Source organism: Tamandua tetradactyla, assembly GCF_023851605.1.
Source record: "Tamandua tetradactyla isolate mTamTet1 chromosome 15 unlocalized genomic scaffold, mTamTet1.pri SUPER_15_unloc_2, whole genome shotgun sequence".
NCBI lineage: Eukaryota > Metazoa > Chordata > Mammalia > Pilosa > Myrmecophagidae > Tamandua > Tamandua tetradactyla.
The window spans coordinates 845,911-858,854 of NW_027518245.1; positions in this window are offsets into that span (position 1 = coordinate 845,911).

The window sequence follows — 12,944 nt, forward strand, 5'->3', positions numbered from 1 at the left end:
TACCCAAACAATACTAACACTCAATGTTAATGGATTGAACTCCCCAATCAAAAGACATAGGCTGGCAGAATGGATTAAAAAACAGGATCCTCCTATATGCTGTCTACAGGAAACACATCTTAGACCCAAAGATAAACATAGGTTGAAAGTGAAAGGTTGGGAAAAGATATTTCATGCAAATAACAACCAGAAAAGAACAGGAGAAGGTATACTAATATCCAACAAATTAGACTTCAAATGTAAAACAGTTAAAAGAGACAAAGAAGGATACTATGTACTAATAAAAGGAACAATTCAACATGAAGACATAACAATCATAAATATTTATGCACCGAACAAGAATGCCCCAAAATACATGAGGCAAACACTGCAAACACTGAAAAGGGAAATAGACACATCTACATAATAGTTGGAGATTTCAATTCCCCACTCTCATCAATGGACAGAGGATCAATAAAGAAATAGAACTTGAATAATTCAATAAATGAGCTAGACTTAACAGACATTTATAGAACATTACACCCCACAACAGTAGGATACACCTTTTTCTCAAGTGTTCATGGATCATTCTCAAGGATAGACCATATGCTGGGTCACAAAGCAAGTCTCAATAAATCTAGAAAGATTGAAATCATACAAAACACTTTCTCGGATCATAAAGAAATGAAGTTGGAAATCAATAATAGGCAGAGCACCAGAAAATTCACAAATACCTGGAGGCTCAACAACACACTCTTAAACAACCAGTGGGTCAAGGAAGAAATTGCAAGAGAAATTAGTAAATATCTCGAGGCAAATGAAAATGAAAACACAACATGTCAAAACTTATGGGATGCAGCAAAGGCAGTGCTAAGAGGAAAATTTATTGCCCTAAATGCCTATATCAGAAAAGAAGAAAAGGCAAAAATGCAGGAATTAACTGTTCAATTGGAAGAACTGGAGAAAGAACAGCAAACTAATCCCAAAGCAAGCAAAAGGAAAGAAATAACAAAGATCAGAGCAGAAATAAATGAAATTGAAAATATGAAAACAGTAGAGAAAATCAATAAGACCAGAAGTTGGTTCTATGAGAAAATCAATAAGATTGATGGACCCTTAGCAAGACTGACAAAAAGAAGAAGAGAGAGGATGCAAATAAATAAGATCAGAAATGGAAGAGGAGACATAACCACTGACCCCACAGAAATAAAGGAGGTAATAACAGGATACTATGTACAACTTTACGCTAATAAATACAACAATTTAGATGAAATGGACGGGTTCCTGGAAAGGCATGAACAACCAACTTTGACTCAAGATGACATAGATGACCTCAACAAACCAATCACGAGTAAAGAAATTGAAGCAGTCATTCAAAAGCTTCCTAAAAAGAAAAGTCCAGGACCAGACGGCTTCACACGTGAATTCTACCAAACATTCCAGAAAGAATTAGTACCAATCCTGCTCAAACTCTTCAAAAAAATTGAAGTGGAGAGAAAGCTACCTAATTCATTCTATGAAGCCAACATCACCCTCATGCCAAAACCAGGCAAAGATATTACAAAAAAAGAAAACTACAGACCAATCTCTCTAATGAATATAGATGCAAAAATCTTCAACAAATTTCTAGCAAATCGAATCCAGCAACACATTAAAAGAATTATACATCATGACCAAGTAGGATTCATCCCAGGTATGCAAGGATGGTTCAACATAAGAAAATCAATTAATGTAATACACCATATCAACAAATCAAAGCAGAAAAATCACATGATCATCTCAATTGATGCAGAGAAGGCATTTGACAAAATTCAACATCCTTTCCTGTTGAAAACACTTCAAAAGATAGGAATACAAGGGAACTTCCTTAAAATGATAAAGGGAATATATGAAAAATCCACAGCTAATATCATCCTCAATGGGGAAAAACTTTCCCCCTAAGATCAGGAACAACACAAGGATGTCCACTATCACACTGTTATTCAACATTGTGTTGGAAGTTCTAGCCAGAGTAATTAGACAAGAAGAAGAAATACAAGGCATCAAAATTGGAAAGGAAGAATTAAAACTATCACTGTTTGCAGATGATATGATACTATATGTTGAAAACCCTGAAAAATCCACAGCAAAACTACTAGAGCTAATAAATGAGTACAGCAAAGTGGCAGGTTACAAGATCAACATTCAAAAATCTGTAGTGTTTCTATACACTACTAATGAACAAGCTGAGGTGGAAATCAAGAAACGAATTCCATTTACAATTGCAACTAAAAGAATAAAATACTTAGGAATAAATTTAACTAAAGTGACAAAAGACCTATACAAAGAAAACTACAAGAAACTGTTAAAAGAAATTACAGAAGACCTAAATAGATGGAAGGGCATACTGTGTTCATGGATTGGAAGACTAAATATAGTTAAGATGTCAATCCTACCTTAATTGATTTACATATTCAACGCAATACCAATCAAAATCCCAACAACTTATTTTTCAGAAATAGAAAAACCAATAAGCAAATTTATCTGGAAGGACAGGGTGCCCGGAATTGCTAAAAGTATCTTGAGGGAAAAAAAACGTAGCTGGAGGCCTCACGCTGTCTGACTTTAAGGCATATTATGAAGCCACAGTGTTCAACACATCATGGTACTGGCATAAAGATAGATATATTGACCAATGGAATCGAATAGGGTGTTCAGATATAGACCCTCTCATCTATGGACATTTGATCTTTGATAAGGCAGTCAAGCCAACTCACCTGGGACAGAACAGTCTCTTCAATAAATGGTGCCTAGGGAACTGGATATCCATATGCAAAAGAATGAAAGAGGACCCGTATGTCACATCCTATACAAAAGTTAACTCAAAATGGATCAAATATCTAAACATCAGGTCTAAGACCATAAAACAGTTAGAGGAAAATGTAGGGAGATATCTTATAAATCTTATAATTGGAGGTGGTTTTATAGACCTTACAACTAAAGCAAGAGCACTGAAGAAATAAATAAATAAATAAATGTGAACTCCTCAAAATTAAACACTTTTGTGCATCAAAGAACTTCATCAAGAAAGTAAAAAGACAGCCTACAAAATGGAAGACAATATTTGGAAATGACATATCAGATAAAGGTCTAGTATCCAGAATTTATAAAGAGATTGTTCAACTCAACAACAAAAAGACAGCCATTCCAATTACATAATGGGAAAGAGACTTGAGCAGACAATTCTCAGAAGAGTAAATACAAATGGCCTAAAGGCACATGAAGAGATGCTCAACGTCCCTTGCCATTAGAGAAATGCAAATCAAAACCGCAATGAGATATCATCTCACACCCACCAGAATGGCCATTATCAACAAAACAGAAAATGACAAGTGCTGGAGAGGATGTGGAGAAAGAGGCACACTCATCCACTGTTGGTGGGAATGTCAAATGGTGCAACCACTGTGGAAGGCAGTTTGGCGGTTCCTCAAAAAGCTGAATATAGAATTGCCATATGTCCCAGCAATACCATTGCTAGGTATCTACTCAGAGGACATAAGGGCAAAGACACAAATGGGCATTTGCACACCAATGTTTATATCAGCATTATTTACAATTGCAAGGAGATGGAAACAGCCAAAATGTCCATCAACCGACAAGTGGCTAAACAAACTGTGGTATATACATACGATGGAATATTATGCAGCTTTAAGACAGAATAAACTTATGAAGTATGTAACAACATGGCTGGATCTTGAGAACATTATGCTGAGTGAGCCTAGTCAAAAACTAAAGGACAAATACTGTATGGTCTCACTGATGTGAACGGACATTAGTGAATAAACTTGGAATATTTTGTTGGTAACAGAGAACATCAGGAGATAGAAATAGGGTAAGATATTGGGTAATTGAAGCTGAAGAGATACAGACTGTGCAACAGGACTGGATACAAAACTCAGAAATGGACAGCACAATAATACCTAATTGTAAAGTAATCATGTTAAAACACTGAATGAAGCTGCATCTGAGCTATAGGGTTTTGTTTTGTTTTGTTTTGTTTTGATTTTACTATTATTACTTTTATTTTTTTCTCTATATTAACATTCTATATCTTTTTCGGTTATGTTGCTAGTTCTTCTAAACCAATGCAAATGTACCAAGAAATGATGATCATGCATCTATGTGATGATGTTAAGAATTAATGATTGCATATGTAGAATGGTATGATCTCTAAATGTTGGGTTAATTTCTTTTTTTCCGTTAATTAAAAAAAAAAGAGAGAAGGGATAATTGGAGCTGAAGGGATACAGACTGTACAACGGGACTGGATATAAAAACTCAGAAATGGACAGCACAATACTACCCAATTGTAATGCAATTATGTTAAAACACTGAATGAAGCTGCATGTGAGGTATAGGTTTTTTGTTTTTGTTTTTTTTGTTTTTTTTTCTTTCTATTATTGTTTTAATTCTTATTCTGTTGTCTTTTTATTTCTTTTTCTAAATCGATGCAAATGTACTAAGAAATGATGAATATGCAACTATGTGATGTTATTAAGAATTACTCATTGTACATGTAGATTGGAATGATTTCTAATTGTTTTGTTAATTCTTTTTTTAATTAATAAAAAAAAAAGAAAGAAATACTAAAGGGAGCGCTAGAGACAGATACAAAAAGACAGAAAAGAGAGGGATGGAGAAGAGTGTGGATAGAAGGAAAATTAGATATGACATATAAAATACAAAAGGCAAAATGGTAGAAGAAAGTACTACCCAAACAATACTAACACTCAATGTTAATGGATTGAACTCCCCAATCAAAAGACATAGGCTGGCAGAATGGATTAAAAAACAGGATCCTCCTATATGCTGTCTACAGGAAACACATCTTAGACCCAAAGATAAACATAGGTTGAAAGTGAAAGGTTGGGAAAAGATATTTCATGCAAATAACAACCAGAAAAGAACAGGAGAAGGTATACTAATATCCAACAAATTAGACTTCAAATGTAAAACAGTTAAAAGAGACAAAGAAGGATACTATGTACTAATAAAAGGAACAATTCAACATGAAGACATAACAATCATAAATATTTATGCACCGAACAAGAATGCCCCAAAATACATGAGGCAAACACTGCAAACACTGAAAAGGGAAATAGACACATCTACATAATATTTGGAAATTTCAATTCCCCACTCTCATCAATGGACATAGGATCAATAAAGAAACAGAGAATTTGAATATTACAATAAATGAGCTAGACTTAACAGACATTTATAGGACATTACACCCCACAACAGCAGGATACACCTTTTTCAAGTGTTCATGGATCATTCTCAAGGATAGACCATATGCTGGGTCACAAAGCAAGTCTCAACAAATTGAAAAAGATTGAAATCATACAAAACACTTTCTCGGATCATAAGGAAATGAAGTTGGAAATCAATAATAGGCAGAGCACCAGAAAATTCACAGATATGTGGAGGCTCAACAACACACTCTTAAACAACCAGTGGGTCAAGGAAGAAATTACAAAAGAAATCAGTAAATATCTCGAGGCAAATGAAAATGAAAACACAACATGTCAAAACTTCAATATCAAAAACATCAATAAGATTGATGGACCCTTAGCAAGACTGACAAAAAGAAGAAGAGAGAGGATGCAAATAAATAAGATCAGAAATGGAAGAGGAGACATAACCACTGACCCCATAGAAATAAAGGAGGTAATAACAGGATACTATGTACAACTTTATGCCAATAAATACAACAATGTAGATGAAATGGACAACTTCCTAGAAAGGCATGAACAACTGACTTTGATGCAAGATGAAATAGATGACCTCAACAAACCAATCACGAGTAAAGAAATTGAAGCAGTCATTAAAAAGCTTCTCAAAAAGAAAAGTCCAGGACCAGACGGCTTCACACGTGAATTCTACCAAACATTCCAGAAAGAATTAGTACCAATCCTGCTCAAACTCTTCAAAAAAATTGAAGTGGAGAGAAAGCTACCTAATTCATTCTATGAAGCCAACATCACCCTCATACCAAAACCAGGCAAAGATATTACAAAAAAAGAAAACAACAGACCAATCTCTCTAATGAATATAGATGCAAAAATCTTCAACAAATTTCTAGCAAATCGAATCCAGCAACACATTAAAAGAATTATACATCATGACCAAGTAGGATTCATCCCAGGTATGCAAGGATGGTTCAACATAAGAAAATCAATTAATGTAATACACCATATCAACAAATCAAAGCAGAAAAATCACATGATCATCTCAATGGATGCAGAGAAGGCATTTGACAAAATTCAACATCCTTTCCTGTTGAAAACACTTCAAAGGATAGGAATAGAAGGGAATTTCCTTAAAATGATAAAGGGAATATATGAAAAATCCACAGCTAATATCATCCTCAATGGGGAAAAACTTTCCCCCTAAGATCAGGAACAACACAAGGATGTCCACTATCACACTGTTATTCAACATTGTGTTGGAAGTTCTAGCCAGAGTAATTAGACAAGAAGAAGAAATACAAGGCATCAAAATTGGAAAGGAAGAATTAAAACTATCACTGTTTGCAGATGATATGATACTATATGTTGAAAACCCTGAAAAATCCACAGCAAAACTACTAGAGCTAATAAATGAGTACAGCAAAGTGGCAGGTTACAAGATCAACATTCAAAAATCTGTAGTGTTTCTATACACTACTAATGAACAAGCTGAGGTGGAAATCAAGAAACGAATTCCATTTACAATTGCAACTAAAAGAATAAAATACTTAGGAATAAATTTAACTAAAGTGACAAAAGACCTATACAAAGAAAACTACAAGAAACTGTTAAAAGAAATTACAGAAGACCTAAATAGATGGAAGGGCATACTGTGTTCATGGATTGGAAGACTAAATATAGTTAAGATGTCAATCCTACCTTAATTGATTTACATATTCAACGCAATACCAATCAAAATCCCAACAACTTACTTTTCAGAAATAGAAAAACCAATAAGCAAATTTATCTGGAAGGACAGGGTGCCCGGAATTGCTAAAAGTATCTTGAGGGAAAAAAACGTAGCTGGAGGCCTCACGCTGTCTGACTTTAAGGCATATTATGAAGCCACAGTGTTCAACACATCATGGTACTGGCATAAAGATAGATATATTGACCAATGGAATCGAATAGGGTGTTCAGATATAGACCCTCTCATCTATGGACATTTGATCTTTGATAAGGCAGTCAAGCCAACTCACCTGGGACAGAACAGTCTCTTCAATAAATGGTGCCTGGGGAACTGGATATCCATATGCAAAAGAATGAAAGAGGACCCGTATGTCACATCCTATACAAAAGTTAACTCAAAATGGATCAAATATCTAAACATCAGGTCTAAGACCATAAAACAGTTAGAGGAAAATGTAGGGAGATATCTTATAAATCTTATAATTGGAGGTGGTTTTATAGACCTTACAACTAAAGCAAGAGCACTGAAGAAATAAATAAATAAATAAATGTGAACTCCTCAAAATTAAACACTTTTGTGCATCAAAGAACTTCATCAAGAAAGTAAAAAGACAGCCTACAAAATGGAAGACAATATTTGGAAATGACATATCAGATAAAGGTCTAGTATCCAGAATTTATAAAGAGATTGTTCAACTCAACAACAAAAAGACAGCCATTCCAATTACATAATGGGAAAGAGACTTGAGCAGACAATTCTCAGAAGAGTAAATACAAATGGCCTAAAGGCACATGAAGAGATGCTCAACGTCCCTTGCCATTAGAGAAATGCAAATCAAAACCACAATGAGATATCATCTCACACCTACCAGAATGGCCATTATCAACAAAACAGAAAATGACAAGTGCTGGAGAGGATGTGGAGAAAGAGGCACACTCATCCACTGTTGGTGGGAATGTCAAATGGTGCAACCACTGTGGAAGGCAGTTTGGCGGTTCCTCAAAAAGCTGAATATAGAATTGCCATATGTCCCAGCAATACCATTGCTAGGTATCTACTCAGAGGACATAAGGGCAAAGACACAAATGGGCATTTGCACACCAATGTTTATAGCAGCATTATTTACAATTGCAAGGAGATGGAAACAGCCAAAATGTCCATCAACCGACAAGTGGCTAAACAAACTGTGGTATATACATACGATGGAATATTATGCAGCTTTAAGACAGAATAAACTTATGAAGTATGTAACAACATGGCTGGATCTTGAGAACATTATGCTGAGTGAGCCTAGTCAAAAACTAAAGGACAAATACTGTATGGTCTCACTGATATGAACTGACATTAGTGAATAAACTTGGAATATTTTGTTCATAACAGAGAACATCAGGAGATAGAAATAAGGTAAGATATTGGGTAATTGGAGCTGAAGAGATACAGACTGTGCAACAGAACTGGATACAAAACTCAGAAATGGACAGCACAATACTACCTAACTGTAACAAAATTATGTTAAAACACTGTATGAAGCTGCATGTGAGAATGATAGAGGGAGGAGGGTTGAGGACATAAATGAAATCAGAAAGAAAGATAGATGTTAAAGATTGATATGGTATAATCTAGGAATGCCTAGAGTGTATAATAATAGTGGAATGTAGAAGGTACAATTTTAAAAATGTTTTTGCATGAGGAAGAACAAAGGAATGTTATTATTGCAGGGTACTTAAAATAGATGGTAATTAATATTTTTAAATGTTACCTTTTGTGTGAGACTAAAGCAAAAAATGTTTATTTGTTACAAAATTTATATTTTGACTAGTGCATTTCCTAGTATAACTTATGTAGATAGTTTGACTGAACACCATAAGTACTTGGAATGTCAGGTAGAACATGAGATTTTGCTTGTTTGTCCAGAGTTATACCCCGAAGAATCCCAGAGTGATTCGATCAGTGAGTGGAAAAGTATCAGCAAAGCCCCCTTCGGGGAGTGCTGAGAATGGGGAGAAATTCAACTTCCCTGTGTTAGTTAGATTCAGTTGTCAACTTGGCCAGGTGAGCATACCTAGTCTTGTTGCTGCCGACATAAGCCAATGGTACATGAACCTCACCTGTTGCTAATTACATCTGCAGTCAGCTAGGAGGCGTGTCTGCTGCAATGAGTGACATTTGACTTAATTGGCTGGTGCTTAAATGAGAGAACGCTATGCAGCACAGCTAAGCAGCTTGGCATTCCTCATCTCAGCACTTGCAGCTTAGCCCAGGCCTTTGGAGATGCAGAAAGAAGTCATCCCAGGGAAAGTTGTTGGAACCCAGGGGCCTGGAGAGAAGACCAGCAGAGACCATCCTGTGCCTTCCATGTAAGAAAGAACCTCAGTGGAAAGTTAGCTGCCTTTCCTCTGAAGAACCAACAAAATAAATCTCCTTTTATTAAAAGCCAATCCGTCTCTGGTGTGTTGCATTCTGGCAGCTAGCAAACTAGAACATTCCCCAAGTTGAATTCTTGATATGCTCACAGGCAGTGTGGACAACCAAAGCTATAGGCAGAGCCCCCAGTCTTGGGGGTTGTTCATATGAAACATAACCCCTCAAAGGATAAGTCAAGTCTACTTAAAATTTAGGCCTAAGTGTCACCCCCAAGAGAGCCTCTTTTGTTGATCAGATGTGGCCCCTCTCTCCAGCCAACACAACAAGCAGTCTCACCACACTACCCTCTCTACGTGGTACATGAATCCCAGGGGTGTGGACCTTCCTGGCAATGTGAGACAGAGATCTTGGAATGAACGGAGACTCAGCATCAAGGGATTGAGAAAAACTCTAGAATGAGCTGAGACTTAGCATCAAGGGATTGAGAAAACCTTCTCGACCAAAAAGGGGAAGAGGGAAATGAGACAAAGTGTCAAAGGCTGAGAGATTCCAAACAGAGTCGAGAGGTTATCCTGGAGGCTGCTCTTATGCATCAAGTAGATATCATCTTGTTATTCAAGATGTTATGGAGAGGCTGGAGAGAACTGCCTGAAAATATAGAGCTGTGTTCCAGTAGCCATGTTTCTTGAGGATGATTGAATAATGATACAGCTGTCACAATGTGACTATGTGATTGTGAAAACCTTGTGTCTGATGCTCCTTTTATCTACCTTGTCAATAAACGAGTAGAACATATGGAATAAAAATAAGTAATAGGAGAACTAATGCTAAAATAAATTTAGTTTAAATGCTAGTGATCAATGAAAGAGAGGGGTAAAGGGTATGGTATGTATAATTTTTTTCTCTGTTATCATTTTATTTTTTTTCTGTTATCTTTTTATTTCTTTTTCTAAATTGATGCAAATATTCTAAGAAATGATGAATATGCAACTAAGTGATAATATTGTGAATTACTGCTTATGTATGTTGTTTTATTTTGTTTCTTTTTTTAATTAATAAATAAATTTTAAAGAAAGAAAGACATGAACAACGAATATTGACTAGAGAAGAAATAAATGTCCTCAACAAACCAATCACAAGTGAAGAAATTGAATCAGTCATTAAAAAGCTCCCCAAAAAGAAAAGTCCAGGACCAGGTGGCTTCACATGTGAGTTCTACCAAGCATTCAAGAAAGAATTAGTACCAATATTGCTCAAACTCTTCAAAAAATTGAAGAGTAGGAAAGACTACCTAACTCATTATATGAAGCTAATATCACCTCATACCAAAGCCAAAGATATTACAAGAAAAAACCTACAGACCAATCTCTGTAATGAATATACATGCAAAAATCCTCAACAAAATCCTTGCAAATTGAGTATGAGCAGAAAATTAAAAGAATTATGCACAATGACCAAGTAGGATTCATCCCAGGCATGTAAGGATGGTTCAGCAGAAGAAAATCAATTAATGTAAGACACCATATCGACAAATCAAAGCCGAAAAACCATATGATCATCTCAATTGATACAGAAAAGGCATCTGACAAAATTCAACATCCTTTCCTGTTGAAAACACTTCAAAGAATAGGAATAGAAGGGAACTTCCTCAAGTGGAAGGGAAGGGATCTTCCTCAAGTAGCCACCAAGTGAGAACATTTCCCCCAAGTCTCTTTATTTATAATAAAGGCAATATATGAAAAACCCACAGCTAACAGCATCCTCAATGGGGAAAAACTGAAAACTTTCCCCCTAAGATCAGGAACAAGACAAGGATATCCACTATCACCATTGCTATTCAACCTTGTGTTGGAAGATCTAGCCAGAGCAATTAGACAAGAAAAAGAAATAAAAGACATCAAAATTGGAAAGGAAGAAGTAAAACTCTCACTGTTTGCAGATGATATGATTCTATATGCCAAAAAAGTTAGAAAATCCACAGCAACACTATTAGAGTTAATAAATGAGTACAGCAAAGTGGCTGTGTACAAGATCAATACTCAAAATCTGTATTGTTTCTATTCACTAGTAATGAACAATATGAGGAGGAATCAAGAAAAAAATTCAATTTACAATTGCAGCCAAAAGAACAAAATATTTAAGGATAAATTTAAGTAAAAATATAAAGACCTGTATAAAGAAATGTACAAGAAATTGCTAAAAGAAATCATAGAAGACCTAAATAAATGGAAAAGCATACCATGTTCATGGATTGGAAAACTAAATATTGTTAGGACGTCAATTCTACCTAAATTGATTACAGATTCAATGCAATGCCAATTAAAATCACAAAAACTTACTTTTCAGAAATAGAAGAACCAATAATCAAATTTATCTGGAAAGGCAGTGTGCCCCGAATAGCTAAAAATATCCTGAGAAAGAAAAATGAAGTTGGAGGTCTTCTGATACCTGACTTTAAGGTGTATTATGAAGCAAAAGTGATCAAAACAGCATGGTACTGGCATAAAGATAGATATACTGACCAATGGAATAAAATAGAATGTTCTTCATCTCCAAAGGTCGCTGGCTGTGGTATGCGGATCACCCATTCCTCATCTAACACATGCCTTTTATCAATGAGAAGTAGAAATTTTTATCTATTTTTTCTTAAATTTTCCCAGTCTCACTGCCTCCAATATTGCATAAAGATGTGTCATTTACTGTTCACTTCATATCCTAAAAAGAAACTACAATTTTAGCAATTCTTATAATCCCACATTCACAGATAATATGGTTAAACCTGTTGACATTTCAAGTACCAAATTGATACAAGCAAATCATCTTAAACTTCCTAAGAGATTTTCTGATGAATATCACAACCTGATTCGAAAGGATAAATACCCAAAAATAGTGTGATTGATAAATAAGCTTTAACCACCAAGTGGGAATTTTCCCCCTAAGGCTCTTTATATCCTGATATTCAGGGTCTGGCAGGCAAGAATAGGAAGCAGAATTTGGGCAGAATAATAAACCCTGATTATTAGGATGAAGAGGATGGTAGAATGTGTTATATGATACAGGGTAGGAAGAGTATGTTGGCACCCACACAATTGATTTGGACACTTCTTTATACTCCTTCTTCAGTTATGTTAATAAATGGAAAAGGACAAATGCTACCTGAAAAGACATAGTGAGTATATCAGATTCCTCATAATTTATACTTTGAAAACAGAGGGAGGGAGGAATAAGTAACACTGAAGTGAACACTCTGCCTTGTCAGAGGGAGATGGGGGTCTACTGAAAGAATTGGTCCTTATCTCATGAATAGTTTAAAAATTCAAGTTTCTGCCCCACATCAGGATCTCTGAAGCACTTTACATGAATGCAGCTTTTTGGAGTCCATCCACATAGAGTGGAGCGATCATTCAGTGAACCTTCTCATTTCCACATTCTCTAGATGATTCCTAACCTGTGAGATCTGTGACTGGTGTTGGGAGCCCCAGAAGCTGGGTACTGTTGATGAGTTTTTCTTTCAAGTGTGTTGTGTCTCCTTTAGTTTTAATTACAACCCACAATTTATATGACATAATTATCATCACAATTTAATCTCTATACAAAGTAGTTTATAAAACTACTACTTTTTAAAGTCAGAAACCCCTAGT